At 43.3% G+C, this 18,423-nt stretch overlaps 1 protein-coding gene across 15 annotated transcripts in view; it reads right to left on the bottom strand.

Annotated features, from left to right (window-relative positions):
- The window catches only part of LOC139385186 (tight junction protein ZO-1-like), a 150,305-nt gene that overhangs the window by 58,509 nt on the left and 73,373 nt on the right, over positions 1-18,423 (bottom strand). The window contains exon 1 of one of the 15 annotated variants that reach the window (XM_071130295.1): positions 267-391. The exons of the other annotated variants lie outside the window; for them this stretch is intronic. The gene's annotated coding sequence lies outside the window, so the exon portion shown is untranslated. Of the gene's footprint in view, positions 1-266; positions 392-18,423 lie in introns of those variants that run through there. 15 annotated transcript variants of the gene reach the window in all.

Genomic DNA, 18,423 nt, shown 5'->3' with positions numbered 1-18,423 from the left:
AGGAAATTGAGTTCCCTTCCTGTTTGCAATGAATAGTTTCAGCTTCGAGAGAAAACACCCTGGACGGAGAAAAGAGAGCTCCTTGGAAATGTACCTAATCATATGCAAAACATTTTAGACTTACAATGAACCAGGTAAAACAATACAGCCAAATCCACAGATTTCTCAAAAGATAAAGTATAGTGTTACACGAGGCAAAATGCTGTATAAACATCATATATGGTAAATATTCAAAGGCCATAAAGTCAGTGTAATACAATACTTACACACAGAACATGGACATTTCGGAGAGTGGACCGGGTGTCTGGTTCTGATCAAAGAAACTAAGAGTTCCTGAGGATGTCTCATCTGTCTGCCAGAGAGGAGGCCTATAGCTCCATGGGTGTCATCTTTACATGAAGACCAGACACACAACAACACAACGCTCCTGGAAAATAAAGCCAGTTCTAGAGTAAACATGGGCTTGGGACATGTGATTTGGATGTACACACATTAACACAGACAGAGACACAGCTGCAGACCCTAACTATTCCCTCTGCAGCAGAGGCCCTGCTCAGACCATGTGTGTGTGTGTGTGGTGTCTCACTCCTACCTCTGTCTAGGACTAGGATCTGTCCGATCCTTGACCAGCATCTGCACAGCATCACCATACACGCCAGTAGTGGTGTTCTTCACCATAGGCCTACCACACAGAGTTCTAGCCAGCACCTGCCTTAACCGCTCATAGAGGCTGAAGGTACAATTAGACGATCAAGTCATAGCCTTATTTTAGGACATTAAATCAGCCGTACATATTATGCTGCCCAAATAAAGACCACAGCGTGTATGTGTTTGGTTATGTATTCCTAAAACACCACAGCAGTAATGGATGGGTAGACTATCTATGAATAGAGGTCATTATGGGAAAAGACCGGGGAAACAAAACAAAGTGTCATAACACATCAAGTCTGCCCAGCAACCAGGCTGTCAGACGTGACTGGTTGGTTCTCAAAAACAATACAATCATAATGGATGCAATCTAACCAGAACCCCAAAATAGAACATCAATGCAAATATTGTACTGGTAGGCTAATGCTTGATATTGAACACATAATTGTGGTGCATTAAAATGTAATTCTGCATTGCAACGGTTTCGTATTCAATGATGCACAGCTCACTTCCCTTCCACAGCACAATTGTACTTCCCTGAAGGGAAATCCCCTAGGTCACAATCAAAACACACACTGCACTAGTGCTCCAGATTTTCTGATTACCAAATTGAAATGTGTAGGCCTAGTCTGCAACCTAAATCTGCTGTAGATCATCGGTACATTATTTCTACGATATATCATATACACAGTACCAGTCAAAAGTTTGGAGACACCTACTCATTCAAGGGTTTTTCTTTATCTTTACTATTTTCTACATTGTAGAATAATAGTGAAGACATCAAAACTATAAAATAGCACATATGGAATCATGTAGTAACCAAAATATATTTTATATTTGAGATTCTTCAAATAGCCACCCTTTGCCTTGATGACAGCTTTGTACACTATTGGCATTCTCTCACTATTGGCATTCTCTCAACCAGCATCATGAGGTAGTCACCTGGAATGCATTTTAATTAACTTTTTATGGCTGCAGGGGCAGTGTTGAGTAGCTTGGATGAAAAGGTGCCCATTGTAAACGACCAGCTCCTCACTCTCAGTTGCTAATATATGCATATTATTATTAGTATTGGATAGAAAACACTCTGAAGTTTCTAAAACTGTTTGATTTATGTCTGTGAGTTTAACAGAACTCATATCAGAAAAAAAATGGAGAAATTCCACTTCCTGTTTTTTTTTCTGAGGGTGGCAGATCTTCAACCAAGCTCTCATTGAAATTACAGCGAGATATGGATGAGTTTTCACTTCCTACGCCTTCCACTAGATGTCAACAGTCAATAGAACTTTGTCTGATGACTCTAATGTGAAGGGGGGGTCGAATGAGACAGGAAATAATCACCACTGCCACGAGTTGACCATGCATTCACTATGCGCGTTCACAGGGGAAGCACCTGCGTTCCACCACTTGTTTGAAGTCATTCTAATTCTCCGGTTGGAACGTTATTCAAGATATATGTAAACAACAACATTCTAAAGATTGATTCAGTACATCGTTTGACATGTTTCTACTGACTGTTACGGAACTTTTGGACATTTCGTCACGTTATAGTGGACGGGCTTTGTGACTTTGGAATTGTTTACAAACGCGCTAACCAAAGTAGCTAATTGGACATAAATAACGGACATTTTCGAACAAATCAAGCATTTATTGTGGACCTGGAATTCCTAGGACTGCATTCTGATGAAGTTCATCAAAGGTAAGGAAACATTTATGTATTTTCTGGTTTCTGTTGTCTCCAACATGGCGGCTAACTTGGCTTCTGTTCTGAGCGCCGTCTCAGATTATTGCATGTGTTGCTTTTTCCGTAAACCTTTTTTGAAATCTGACACAGCGGTTGCATTAAGGAGAGGTATATCTATAATTCCACGTGTATAACTTGTATTATCATCTACATTTATGATGAGTATTTCTGTTGAAACGATGTGGCTATGCAAAATCACTTGATGTTTTTGGAACTAGTGAATCTAAATAGTAAACTCAGATTTTTTTATATAAATATGAACTTTATCAAACAAAACATGCATGTATTGTGTAACATGAAGTCCTATGAGTGTCATCTGATGAAGATAATTCAAGGTTAGTGATTCATTTTATCTTTATTTCTGGTTTTTGTGAATGCTATATTTCGCTGGAAAATGGCTGTGCTTATTGTGGTTTGGTGGAGACCTAACATAATCGTTTGTAGTGCATTCGCTGAAAATCCTATTTGAAATCGGACACTTTGGTGGGATTAATAACGAGAATAGCTTTAAAATTATATAAGACACACGACCATAACAAGTTAACAGGTGTGCATTGTTAAAAGTTAATTTGTGGAATTATTTTCCTTCTTAATGCATTTGAGCCAATCAGTTGTGTTGTCACAAGGTAGGGGTGGTATACAGAAGATTGCCCTATTTGGTAAAATACAAAGTGCATATTATGGCAAGAACAGCACAAAAAAGCAAAAATAAATGACAGTCCATCATTACTTTAAGACATGAAGGTCAGTCAATCCAGAAAATTTCAAGAACTTTAAGAAGTTTCTTCAAGTGCAATCGGAAAATTAATCAAGAGCTATGATGAAACTGGCTCTCATGAGGACCCCCACAGGAAGACCTAGCATTACCTCTGCTGCAAAGGATTGTCTAATTAGAGTTACCAGCCTCAGAAATTGTAGACCAAATAAATGCTTCAGAGGTCAAGTAACAGACATCTCAACATCCACTGTTCAGAGGAGACTACGTGAAATCAGGCCTTCATGGTCGAATTGCTGGAAAGAAACCACTACTAAAGGACACCAATAAGAAAAAGAGACTTGCTTGGGCCAAGAAACACGAGCAATGGACATTAGACCGGTGTAAATCTGTCCTTTGGTCTGATGAGTCAAAAGTTGAGATTTTGTTTCCAACCGCCGTGTCTTTGTAAGACGCAGAGTAGGTGAACGAATGATCTCCGCATGTGTGGTTCCCACCGTGAAGCATGGAGGAGGTGGTGTGATGGTGCTTTGCTGGTGACACTGTCAGTGATTTATTTAGAATTTAAGGTACACTTAACCAGTATGGCTACCACAGCATTTTGCAACGATACGCCATCCCATCTAGTTTGCGCTTAGTGGGACTATCATTTGTTTTTCAACAGGACAATGAACTAACACACCTCTAGGCTGTTTAAGGGCTATGAGGTGCTGCATTATATTACCTTGAGTTGGACCGCAGAGTGAAGGAAAAGCAGCCAACAAGTGCTCAGCATATGTGGGAACTCCTTCAAGACTGTTGGAAAAGCATTCCAGGTGAAGCTGGTTGAGAGAATGCCAAGAGTGTGCCAAGCTGTCATCAAGGCAAAGTGTGACTACTTTTAGAACACTTTTTTGTTTACTACATGATTCCATGTGTTATTTCATAGTTTTGATGTCTTCACTATTATTCTACAATGTATAAAAAACTTTTGATTGGTACTGTATATATTTCCTCCTTATACTAAGGCAAAATGATCGCACTAGATGTTGTTTTACCTTGACAATCTGCTTCAACTCCCTGGGCACTGCTCCACACAGGTGCGGTTGTAAACACCTCACTCACTCACTCGCTCGCTCGCTCTCTCGGTCACACACACGCAGACACAAACACCCACCCCAATACATACTAAAAACAAGGCCCAAATCCATTTTATATACACTAATCCTTTAACGGTGGGACTGATTCAGAGGACCAGCATACTGTGCTCCTAGTACACCAGTGCAGCTAACACTTTTCAGGGCTCTCTTTTTGATGTGAGTGGGTCAAACCAGGTGTGAAGAAAACACCTGGAAGAGCTCTGTGTGGAGCTGTGGACATCAAACACACAGACGTCCACAAAAAGGACCAGTGACCACCACTGTTTTACTGGACATTTTCATATTGACAGCTGTCTTACAAGGCAATGCCACTGACAGGACTTACTGCTGGAAGGCTGCAGCCCATTGCTCAACACAGCAATGTATTTATACAAGAACTTAATAGAAGGACTCCAGTGGATAACACAAGCTGGAGAATTACAGGAGGAAGGCAAATGTACAGAGAAAATCCGTGGAAAAAATGAGTAGCTAAGAGCAACGGAGTTGGCTTTCTATATTGAGCACCCTAAAGACCCAAATAGAGACGTTACTAAAGGCGCCTGCATGCTTCCCAGATGAAACAGTCGGAAGAGTTTGTGCATATATAAATGACGACATGTGACGTTTTTGTTAGTTTTGGACTTCGGTAAGGGTTTTTCGGGCACACAAAAAGGTTTAAGGCAAGCCGAAGTTGGTAGGCGCAGTCTACGCCCCTCTGTCAGTGATTGGTCAACAGTAGGGATTCTTCAGTAAAGTGTTTGTTGTCCTTCAACAAGAGACGACTCGTTTTCATGCACATTTTTTCATTTAGAAATGCTGCACCAAACATCAGTTAGATATAAATTGTGCGACTAAGATCTCATCGGTAAAAACATCAAAATCAATGACACATTTCTTGAGTCATCTTCGATTAATTCAGATTATTTTGAGGAAGTGTATTAGAGGTCGACTGATTATGATTTTAACGCAGAGGACCAAAAAAAAGCCGATACCGATTAATCGGCAGATTTCTATTTATTTATAATAAATGACAATTACAACAATACTGAATGAACACTTATTTTAATATAATATATCAATAAAATCAATTTAGCCTCAAATAAATAATGTTCAATTTGGTTTAAATAATGCAAAATGCAAAGTGTTGGAGAAGAAAGTAAAGGTGCAATATGTGCCATGTAAAAAAGCTAACGTTTAAGTTTCTTGCTCAGAACATGAGAACATATGAAAGCTGGTGGTTCCTTTTAACATGAGTCTTCAATATTCCCAGGTAAGAAGTTTTAGGTTGTAGGTATTATAGGAATTATAGGACTATTTCTCTCTATACCATTTTTATTTCATATACCTTTGACTATTGGATTTCCTTATAGGCACTTTAGTATTACCAGTGTCACAGTATAGCTTCCGTCCCTCTCTTCGCCCCTACCTGGGCTCGAACAAAGAACACATCAAAAACCCTCGAAGCATCGTTATCCATTGCTCTAAAAATCAAAAGTCCCAGATGCTAATATATGCATATTATTAGTAGTATTGGATAGAAAATACTCTGACGTTTCTAAAACTGTTCGGATGATGTCTGTGAGTATAACATAACTCATATGGCAGGAGAAAACCTGAGAAAAAATCCAACCAGGAAGTGGGAAATCTGAGGTTTGTAGTTTTTCAAATCTTGGCCTACCGAATACAGTGTCTATGGAGTCAAGCTGCACTTCCTACGGCTTTCACTAGATGTCAAACGTCTTTAGAAACGTGTTTCAGGCTTCTGCTATAAAGGAGGGGGGAATGGGAGCTGAATGAGTCATGGGTCTGGCAGAGTGTCTCAGACTCGTGACACGCGCTCCCGACAGAGTTAGCTCTCGTTCCAGTGCTTTTCTTCAGACAATGAAATTCTCAGGTTGGAATCTTGATGATTTGTGTTAAAAAACATCCTAAAGATTGATTCCATACATCGTTTGACTTGTTTCTTCGACCTGTAATGGAACTTTTCGAGTTGTCGTATGGGCGAAGTGCTCGCGCCTCATGAAGATGGATTACTGGGCTGAACACGCTAACAATTGGCTATTTGGACATAAACAATGGACTTCATGGAACTTTATGGAACAAATTAGTCCTTTATTGTCGAACTGGGATTCCTGGGAGTGCCTTCGGATGAAGATCGTCAAAGGTAAGTGAATATTTATAGTGTTATTTCTAACTTCTGTTGACTCCAACATGGCGGATATTTCTTTGGCTGGATTGGGCTCTGAGCGCCATTCTCAGATTATGCTTTTTCCGTAAAGTTTTTTTGAAATCTGACACAGCGGTTGCATTAAGAAGAAGTTTATCTTTAATTCTGTGAATAACACTTGTATCTTTTATCAATATTTGCAGTATTTCTGCAGAATCACCGGATGTTTTGGAATCAAAACATTACTGCACGTAACGCGCCAATGTAAACTCCAATGTAAAATCCATGTATTTTTGGATATAAATATGCACATTATCGAACAAAACATACATGTATTGTGTAACATGATGTCCTATGAGTGTCATCTGATGAAGATCAAAGGATAGTGATTCATTTTATCTATATTTCTACTTTTTGTGACTCCTATCTTTGGCTGGAAAAATGGCTGTGTGTATTTTTGACTTGGCTATGACCTAACATAATCAATCATATGTTGTGCTTTCGCTGTAAAGCCTTTTTGAATTCGGACACGATGGGAAGATTAACAAGAAGTTTCTTTCATTTGCTGTATTGGACTTGTTAATGTGTGAAAGTTACATATTTCTAAAACATATTTTTTAATTTCGCGCGCTGCCTTTTCAGCGGAATGTTGTCGAGGGGTTCTGCTAGCGGAACGCCTGCCCTAGAAAGGTTAACCCACCGTTCCTAGGCCGTCATGGAAAATAAGAATGTGTTCTCAACTGACTTTTTTTTCTCAAAAAACGCCCACAATCGGTGTCCAAAAATGCCAATTACCAATTGTTAATAAAACTTGAAATTGGCCCTAATTAATCGGCCATTCCGATTAATCGATTGACCTCAAGTGTATACTGGCTACGGACGCTTTTTTTTCTCGTTTTTTCAAGCGAATGTCTTTTGAGTATGTGGGCACACTTGTTCGCCGCTGTCACGCCCTGACCATAGAGAGCTTTTATTCTCTATGTTGGTTAGGTCGGGGTGTGATTTAAGCTTGGGTTATCTAGTTGAATTATATTTCTGTTGGCCTAGAATGGTTCCCAATCAGAGGCAGCTGTTTATTGTTGTCTCTGATTGGTGATCATATTTAGGTAGCCATTTTCCCATTGTGCTTTGTGGGATATTGCCTGTGTTTAGTTGCCTGTGAGCATTATTATAGCTTCACATTTCGTTTGTTCATTTTGTAGGTTTGTTCTTTGAAGTTTTCTATTCCATAATAAAGGATGGAAACATACCACACTGCATCTTGGTCTACTCCTTATGACGAACGTGACAGAAGATCCCACCACAAACGGACCAAGCAGCGTGGCCAGGAGGAGAAGACATCCTGGACTTGGGAGGAAATAATGGCAGGAGACGAAAGCCTTCCATGGAAGCAGACGCAGGAGGATCAACGGCGACTCCGAAGTTCACGACCACGACGGAAGCCCGAGAGGCAGGGGTTGGTCCGCAAAGCGGAGTGGCGAGTCTGAGAGCGAAGAAGAATATTGGAATAGACTGAGCGAGGAGTATTGTGAGATAGTTGAGGGGAGTGATGAGGTAGAGTGGATGTTTTGGTGTCTGGAGCAAGACAGTCGCTGTGAGGAGCGTGGGACCGATCAGGCACCATGTTTTACGGCGATACGCAATGTGTCTCCAGTGCGCATCCACAGCCCGGTGCATTCTGTGCCAGCTCCTCGCACTTGCCGTGCAAAAGTGAGCATCCAGCCAGGACGGGTTGTGCCGGCTCAGCGCTCCTGGTCTCCAGTACGCCTCCTCGGCCCAGTATATCCTGAGCCGGCCATACGTACTGTGTCTCCAATGCGCCTTCACAGCCCAGTGCGTCCTGTGCCTCCTCCCCGCACTCTCCCTGAGGTGCGTGTCATCAGCCCGGTGCCACCTGTACCGGTCCCAAGCATCAGGCCTTCAGTGCGCCTCCACAGTCCAGAGCTCCCGGCGACAGGTCCCGGGTCCAGAGCCTCCAGCGACGGTCTGCGGTCCGGAGTCCCCGGCGACGAACCACCGTCCGGAGTCCCCAGCGACGATCCACGGTCCGGAGCCTTCGGCGACAATTCACGGTCCGGAGCCTCCGGCGACAATTCACGGTCCGGAACCCCCGGCGACGATTCACGGTCCGGAGCCCCCGCCGACGATCCACGGTCTGGAGCCCCCGGCGACGATCCACGGTCCCATTGTGCTTTGTGGGATCTTGTCTATGTTTAGTTGCCTGTGAGCATTATTATAGCTTCACGTTTGGTTTGTTCGTTTTGTTCTTTTGTTCTTTTAAGTTTTCTATTCCATAATAAAAGGATGGAAACATACCACACTGATTCTTGGTCTACTCCTTATGACGAACGTGACAGCCGCCAGCCAAACTGATGCATGTTGACGCGTTTAGCCACATAGCCTTATATAAAAGGATTTGCATAGCTGGTGAGGTATAGAGAGAACTAATATAGAGTAAAAACAATCCACATTACTGTGTAGTACCTTACGAGGAGGAGGAGGAGTGCCTGGTGCCTTGGGTTGTGTGCAGCCCTCTGGATGGCTGGTGTTCTGTAAATGGGCTATACATTACTGCTCCACTCAGGAGATGTGACAGATTCCACAAACACCTGGCTGCTATCAGCCAACCACAGACAGGCTCCAGAGCAGAGAGAGCTGTACCGAGGGGATGACATGACACCACAGGCTTTCCTATGACATAACCCTCCCTAAGCTCCTCCTCATAATATTTGGAATGTGTGTACTACGTAAGGTAAAACCCCCCTCATTTCATAAGCCTGATGAATACTGGGATAGATAAGAGAACGCTTCCCTTTACATTGGTCTGGATCATCTATGCTCTGATGTACTCAACAGCAATGTAGCCCAAATTATTATTACTTTTATCTTGCTCTCTTAAATCACATTTAACAACTAGTCAAATTAAAAATGAGCTGCCAACTCAACCACTCAGACAATATTGGCCGGTCAAGCGTTTTTTTTCACAATCCGTCTATTAATAGCCTGCGTGCCTGCTCTGTACAGAGGAGAGAAAGATGGAGAGAGAGGCCCTGCAAACCCATCACACAGGCTTTCGTATTTTAGAGTATAGCAAAGGCAAGCGTCGGCCAATCAGACGTGGGCAACACCCACAGCAGCAGCATGTACCAGCAGCCAGCTTTTCCTCGTGATGTCACCGTGGGTACGTGTAACCATGGCAACCTTATCAGTCCTCTAGCTGGATCCCAGAGGAAGGAGGGCCCAGAATGCAGCTGCATCCTCTGCCCTGTGACACACAGAGAATCACATGGTCTGGCTGAGAGGCATGCACACATTACCAAACACTCTCATGCAATCGCAGCCCTCTGGATTCACATCTGTTTCTCAAATGAACATATACGTACAACACTATATATGCAAACACATGCGCAAGGTAAACACAGAAAACATGCCTTTCGAGTGTGGCAGTAAGGACAGTAGCTAAACGCACCTCTACCCAGTAATGAAAGAAGTCCCAGCAGACCGAGTCCCACCAAGCTGTGATGAGAGGGGACAGCCAGCAGGCTGATGATACAGTGCTGCCTCGCTGCTGAATGTGCTGACACACTAAAACATGCTGGAGTCAATTAATTTCAACTAGCACTGACTCACTCAGCTCATACCCTGAGAACTCACCTTGTCACACTCATCATCAAGCTCTCATGGGGATTTCTGCTTTACAAACATGACGGACACACTAATATCTGATGGTAATAGTCAGAATAAAATACAAAACCTATAATCCATGGCATTCGGGATTAAAAAATAAATCTCTGCCATGTTCCTCTCGCTCTCTCTCAAAGGTCCATGCTGTCTGTCTCACAAAGGCAGGATAGATGAGCTGAAAAGGACTAGTCGGAAACGACACAAACCCCACGTGAATAGCTCCTGAATGAGGCTCCATGGTGACCATCACTTGCTGCTCATAGTGTGATGTCAGTCCCAGGAGCTGGGAGCATGGCCTGTGGGACACAACACTGTTTGTGGATGGCGCATGCTGGCTGTGTACTGCTGTCTTTAATATTAAGGAGGATTTACTAACTGAATGAAGTCTTTCCTCAGGCTCTGTAGGCTCTGACCCTTCTGTTGTTTACTGACCCTCTACTCTCACATCTGGGCTGGTGAGTGGCAGCTCTGGGTGACCTGCCTGGTGTACCTGGTCACCAGCAGCAGGAAATGGGAACAGGTTTCTTTCAAATACCAGGCCAGCTGAAGTATTAGAAAGAAAACATTATATTTCTGCTCCTATATCAGGCGACTGCAGTACAGAGCCAATCCTGCCTGGCTTAACCCCTGTAACTTCCAGAGGATGACAGTCTGATGACTGCCCTGTCCTCTACCCTCTGCCCGGTCAGAGAACTTCAGCGACAGTAGAGCTTATTATATATTATGAACTCGGTGGTTCGAGCCCTGAATGCTGATTGTCTGAAAGCAGTGGTATACCACAGGTATGACAAAACATTTATTTTTACTGCTCTAATTACGTTGCTGAGGCCAATACACCACGGCCAAGGGCTGTATCCAGGCACTCTGTGTTGTGTCGTGCGTAAGAACAGCTCTTATCTGTGGCATATTGGCCATATACCAGATCCCCTCGAGCCTTATTTCTTAATTATAGCACTGACATCAACTTCTCACTGCTCTAAGGTGTGAAGAATGGTTATTTCTGAATGCTGTAACTATAATGGTATTACACATGTATAATGTGAAGTGCTACTCCAAAAGGTTGCTGCCTTGCCTGCCCTGTCCACTAAACCCTCCCCATCCATCCCTCCCCTGTCTGTCCTATGAAATGTGACCAATCTCGCTACATGAGCTTAAGTTACATTTAGTGAAATATGAGAAAGTTATGCTGCTTTGAAAGTTGATAAACTTATGAGACAAGTAGGAGAAAATGCCATTGAAAGATGTTGCTAAGATTTCCAGTCTTGCTAGAGAGCTCCTTTGTTTGTGCCCATTCAGGATCGCTCACCCTCTCTTAAGCCTTGGCCCCACCCATCTCTTTAAGAATTCACATGCAAATGATCACGTCAGCATGGCATTGTCCTCTAGAAAGTCTTCTCTACTTAAATCTTCTCCCAACTGAGATCTGTAGATAGCACCAGTTAAATTCAGTGCAGCAATGTTTTTGAGAGCTGTAGCAACACTTTTGCAGTTGTTCATAGCTATATCTTTCCATAACATCTGGGGTAGCAAAGATGATCTATACAGTGCATTTGGAAAGTATTCAGACACCTTGACTTTTACCACATTGTTAGGTTACAGCCTTATTCTAAAAATGGATTGCATTTATTTTTTCATCAATCTTCACACAATACCCCATAATGACAAAGCAAAAACAGTTTTTTATTTAAAAAAAATTCAAGTTTATTACAAACAAAAAACTGAAATATCACATTTCCACAAGTATTCAGACCCTTTACTCAGTATTTTGTTGAAGCACCTTTGGTAGCGATTACAGCCTTGCGTCTTCTTGGGTATGACACTACAAGCTTGGCACACCTGTATTTGGAGAGTTTCTCCCATTCCTCTCCGCAGATCCTCTCAAGCTCTGTCAGGTTGGATGGGGAGCGTCGCTGCACAGCTATTTTCAGGTCTCTCCAGAGATCTTTGATCGGGTTCAAGTCCAGGCTCTGGCCACTCAAGGACATTGAGACTTGTCCCGAAGCCACTCCTGTGTAGTCTTGGTTGTGTGCTTAGGGTCATTGTCCTGTTGGAAGGTGAACTTTCGCCCCAGTCTGAGATCCTGAGCACTCCGGAGCAGGTTTTCATCAAGGCTCTCAGCATACTTTGCTCCGTTCATCTTTCCCTCGATCCTGCATAGTCTCCCAGTCCCTGAAGAACAATCTTACAGCACGATGTTGCCACCACCATGATTCACAAACTCCAAGCGGGCTGTCATGTGCCTTTCACTGAGGAGTGGCGTCCATCTGGCCACTCTACCATAAAGGCCTGATTTTTGGAGTGCTGCAGAGATGGTTGTCCTTTTGGAAGATTCTCCCATCTCCACAGAGGAACACAGAAGCTCTGTAAGAGTGACCATCGGGTTCTTGGTAACCTCCCTGACCAAAGCCCTTTTCCCCCGATTGCTCAGTTTGGCCGGGTTGGCCAGCTCTAGGAAGAGTCTTGGTGGTTCCCAATTTCTTCCATTTAAGAATGATGGAGGCCAATGTGTTCTTGGGGATGTTCAATGCTGCAGAAATGTTTTGGTACCCTTCCCTAGATCTGTGCCTCTAAATAATCCTGTCTCGGAGCTCTACGGACAATTCCTTTGACCACATGGCTTTGTTTTTGCTCTGACATGCACTGTCAACCTTATATAGACAGGTGTGTGCCTTTTCAAATCATGTCCAATCAATTGAATTTACCACAAGTGGACTCCAATCAAGTTGTAGAAACATTTTAAGGATGATCAATGGAAACAGGATGCACTTGAGCTCAATTTTGAGTCTCACAGCAAAGGGCCTGAATATTTCTGTTAATTATTTGTAAAAAATATGCCTATATTTCTAAAAACCTGTTTTCGCTTTGTCATTATGGGGTATTGTGTGTAGATTGATGAGGATTTTTTATTTATTTAATCCATTTTAGAATAATACTAACAGAATGTGGAAAAGGTCAAGGGGTCTGAATACTTTTCGAATGCACTGTATACTGACCAGGGAAGCTGCCATTCTGTTATAGAAGCCTGTGACAAGACAGACCAATCAGGATTCATATCTCGGGCTAGTCCAAACCCTCCGTTATCTCAGCCAATCATGTCTAGACAGAAAGGATCCTGTCTTTCTCCCTATATACAGTGGGGCAAAAAAGTATTTAGTCAGCCACCAATTGTGCAAGTTCTCCCACTTAAAAAGATGAGAGGCCTGTAATTTTCATCATAGGTACACTTCAAATATGACAGACACAATTAGAAGAAAAAAAATCCAGATAATCACATTGTAGGATTTTTAATTAATTTATTTACAAATTATGGTGATAACAATAACAAAAGTTTATCTCAATACTTTGTTATATACCCTTTGTTGGCAATGACTGAGGTCAAACGTTTTCTGTAAGTCTTCACAAGGTTTTCACACACTGTTGCTTGGCCCATTCCTCCATGCAGATCTCCTCTAGAGCAGTGATGTTTTGGGGCTGTTGCTGGGCAACACAGACTTTCACCTCCCTCCAAAGATTTTCTATGGGGTTGAGATATGGAGACTGGCTAGGCCACGCCCAGGACTTACGAAGCCACTCCAGGACTTACGAAGCCACTCCTTCGTTGCCCGGGCGGTGTGTTTGGGATCATTGTCATGCTGAAAGACCCAGCCACGTTTCATCTTCAATGCCCTTGCTGATGGAAGGAGGTTTTCCCTCAAAATCTCACGATACATGGCCCCATTCATTCTTTCCATTACACGGATCAATCGTCCTGGTCCCTTTGCAGAAAAACAGCCCCAAAGCATGATGTTTCCACCCACATGCTTCACAGTAGGTATGGTGTTCTTTGGATGCAACTCAGCTTTCTTTGTCCTCCAAACACGACGAGTTGAGTTTTTACCAAAAAGTTATATTTTGGTTTCATCTGACCATATGACATTCTCCCAATCTTCTTCTGGATCATCCAAATGCTCTCTAGCAAACTTCAGACGGGCCTGGACATGTACTGGCTTAAGCAGGGGGACACGACTGGCACTGCAGGATTTGAGTCCCTGGCGGCGTAGTGTGTTACTGATGGTAGGTTTGTTACTTTGGTCCCAGCTCTCTGCAGGTCATTCACTAGGTCCCCCCGTGTGGTTCTGGGATTTTTGCTCACCGTTCTGGTGATAATTTTGACCCCACGGGGTGAGATCTTGCGTGGAGCCCCAGATCGAGGGAGATTATCAGTGGTCTTGTATGTCTTCCTAAGAACAGATATAGCCCCTGGTTCACTCCAGACCTGACTGCCCTCGACCAGCACAAAAACATCCTGTGGCGGACTGCACTATAACATCGAATAGTCCCCGCGATATGCAACTGTTCAGGGAAGTCAGGAACCAATACACACAGTCAGTCAGGAAAGCTAAAGCCAACTTCTTCAGGCAGAAGTTTGCATCCTGTAGCTCCAACTCCAAAAAGTTCTGGGACACTGTGAAGTCCATGGAGAACAAGAGCACCTCCTCCCAGCTGCCCACTGCACTGAGGCTAGGTAACACGGTCACCACCGATAAATCCATGATTATCGAAAACTTCAACAAGCATTTCTCAACGGCTGGCCATGCCTTCCGCCTGGCTACTCCAACCTCGGCCAACAGCTCCCCCCCCCCCCCGCAGCTACTCGCCCAAGCCTCTCCAGGTTCTCCTTTACCCAAATCCAGATAGCAGATGTTCTGAAAGAGCTGCAAAACCTGGACCCGTACAAATCAGCTGGGCTTGACAATCTGGACCCTCTATTCCTGAAACTATCCGCCGCCATTGTCGCAACCCCTATTACCAGCCTGTTCAACCTCTCTTTCATATCGTCTGAGATCCCCAAGGATTGGAAAGCTGCCGCAGTCATCCCCCTCTTCAAAGGGGGCGACACCCTGGACCCAAACTGTTACAGACCTATATCCATCCTGCCCTGCCTATCTAAGGTCTTCGAAAGCCAAGTCAACAAACAGGTCACTGACCATCTCGAATCCCACCGTACCTTCTCCGCTGTGCAATCTGGTTTCCGAGCCGGTCACGGGTGTACCTCAGCCACGCTCAAGGTACTAAATGATATCATAACCGCCATCGATAAAAGACAGTACTGTGCAGCCGTCTTCATAGACCTTGCCAAGGCTTTCGACTCTGTCAATCACCGTATTCTTATCGGCAGACTCAGTAGCCTCGGTTTTTCGGATGACTGCCTTGCCTGGTTCACCAATTACTTTGCAGACAGAGTTCAGTGTGTCAAATCGGAGGGCATGCTGTCCGGTCCTCTGGCAGTCTCTATGGGGGTGCCACAGGGTTCAATTCTCGGGCCGACTCTTTTCTCTGTATATATCAATGATGTTTCTCATGCTGCGGGCGATTCCCTGATCCACCTCTACGCAGACGACACCATTCTATATACTTCCGGCCCGTCCTTGGACACTGTGCTATCTAACCTCCAAACGAGCTTCAATGCCATACAGCACTCCTTCCGTGGCCTCCAACTGCTCTTAAACGCTAGTAAAACCAAATGCATGCTTTTCAACCGTTCGCTGCCTGCACCCGCACGCCTGACCAGCATCACCACCCTGGATGGTTCCGACCTTGAATATGTGGACATCTATAAGTACCTAGGTGTCTGGCTAGACTCTAAACTCTCCTTCCAGACCCATATCAAACATCTCCAATCGAAAATCAAATCAAGAGTCGGCTTTCTATTCCGCAACAAAGCCTCCTTCACTCACGCCGCCAAACTTACCCTAGTAAAACTGACTATCCTACCGATCCTCGACTTCGGCGATGTCATCTACAAAATTGCTTCCAACACTCTACTCAGCAAACGGGATGCAGTTTATCACAGTGCCATCCGTTTTGTCACTAAAGCACCTTATACCACCCACCACTGCGACTTGTCGGCTGGCCCTCGCTACATATTCGTCGCCAGACCCACTGGCTCCAGGTCATCTACAAGTCCATGCTAGGTAAAGCTCCGCCTTATCTCAGTTCACTGGTTACGATGGCAACACCCATCCGTAGCACGCGCTCCAGCAGGTGTATCTCACTGATCATCCCTAAAGCCAACACCTCATTTGGCCGCCTTTCGTTCCAGTTCTCTGCTGCCTGTGACTGGAACGAATTGCAAAAATCGCTGAAGTTGGAGACTTTTATCTCCCTCACCAACTTCAAACATCTGCTATCTGAGCAGCTAACCGATCGCTGCAGCTGTACATAGTCTATTGGTAAATAGCCCACCCATTTTCACCTACCTCATCCCCATACTGTTTTTATTTATTTATTTTTCTGCTCTTTTGCACACCAATATCTCTACCTGTACATAACCATCTGATCATTTATCACTCCAGTGTTAATCTGCATAATTGTAATTATTTGCCTACCTTCTCATGCCTTTTGCACACAATGTATATATAGACTCCCCTTTTTTCTACTGTGTTATTGACTTGTTAATTGTTTACTCCATGTGTAACTCTGTGTTGTCTGTTCACACTGCTATGCCTTATCTTGGCCAGGTCGCAGTTGCAAATGAGAACTTGTTCTCAACTAGCCTACCTGGTTAAATAAAGGTGAAATAAAAATAAAATAAAAAATTCCATTTCCTAATAATTGCTCCCACAGTTGATTTCTTCAAACCAAGCTGCTTACCTATTGCAGATTCAGGTCTTCCCAGCCTGGTGCAGGTCTACAATTTTGTTTATGGTGTCCTTTGACAGCTCTTTGGTCTTGGCCATAGTGGAGTTTGGAGTGTGACTGTTGGAGGTTGTGGACAGGTGTCTTTTATACTGATAACAAGTTCAAACAGGTGCCATTAATACAGGTAACGAGTGGAGGACAGAGGAGCCTCTTAAATAAGAAGTTACAGGTCTGTGAGAGCCAGAAATCTTGCTTGTTTGTAGGTGACCAAATACTTACTTTCCACCATAATTTGCAAATAAATAAATAAAAAATCCTACAATGTGATTTTCTAGATTTCTTTTCCTCATTTCGTCTGTCATAGTTGAAGTGTACCTATGATGAAAACTACAGGCCTCTCATCTTTTTAAGTGGGAGAACTTGCACAATTGGTGGCTGACTAAATACTTTTTTGCGCCACTGTAGCTTAGTGATTTCTAATTGGCTAAACTTGGCTCATAATTCAAATGTTTTATTCATATTTACGGATCCCATACAAGTTCGTATTTAAGGCACATTAAAGTTCACATGTTTAAGAAGGCATTTCTGAAGAAGATTTTTTATTTATTTTTTATATTTATATATTTAAAAACGGCCCTACTGTGATGTAGAAACTAGAATCAAACGTCCCCGATCCTGTAACCAGTCACAAATGAGGATTATTTCATCTAAGAGACTTTCACAGCGCTGATTTGCAGCAGTGCTACCCAGTGACCCAGAGAGATACAGTAGGCCTAGCATATCATTCCCAGCTAGCCCACCAGCAAAGTCATCCCCACTCAACCAGATCCTAACTGTCCTCTCTCTCAGCCATCAGCAGTAGGGATGGAGCATGATGAACTTCTGTTGGAACACAAACATTTCCACACAAACACCCTCTGTGCTGTTCAGCAGCACTATCAGAGCCTAAGTTTCAAAGCTGCACTGAACCACTTCCTTAAACACATCCTGCACTTCACCTGTAATCACTGTCAAAAAGGTATCTAATGAACTGGTAGGGCTGGACGGTATACAGTATTTTACTATATACACTCCGGTTTTGACACACAGACCAGTTTGGGTTTTTACTTTAACTTCTATAACGGTATTTCATCATTGTTCTCACTAAAACAAAGCTTTTCTTTGTCTACAGCTTTTACATCTAGTCTGAAGTTTAAGTTTTTTGTTGTTGTTAAGTTTGATAATGTGCACTAGGTTATTAGTTAGCTAGCTAGCTAACGTTAGCTTGCTAACTGAGCAATGCTCAGAGTGGTAAGTGCAGCACAATGCACACAACATTAAATGCTTTACCAAGCTAGCTATCTGGCCACTGTAGCTAGTAACATACTTAAATCACAATGGATTAGTTTCCATGAAGCAGCCTGTAGCTGGCCATCAAGAGTCAATGTAGTGTCTTTACTTTACCTAGCTAGCACAACAGCTAGTTAGCTAGTGAACATTAGCCAGCTAGCTAAACATACATCTATGGGCTGTGTGAGATTATGGAGAGTTTATTAAATATTTTCTTTCACATCTTGCTAGCCAGTTATCTAGCTGTGACCATCTGGCTAGTATCAACAAGGGCTTTGTAGAACAATAGCCAACTAGCTAGATGTGTTAATGTTACTAACATTGACTAGACCATAAAGCAACACACTTGGAAATGCATGGCCAAACAATGCTACAGCCACATTCTGGTTTGGAGAAT

The sequence above is a fragment of the Oncorhynchus clarkii genome, chromosome 26 (genome assembly GCF_045791955.1).
Source record: "Oncorhynchus clarkii lewisi isolate Uvic-CL-2024 chromosome 26, UVic_Ocla_1.0, whole genome shotgun sequence".
NCBI classification, from domain to species: Eukaryota; Metazoa; Chordata; class Actinopteri; order Salmoniformes; family Salmonidae; genus Oncorhynchus; species Oncorhynchus clarkii.
The sequence above is the reverse complement of the archived record's forward strand: the minus strand, read 5'-3'. Positions and strand labels throughout refer to the sequence as shown.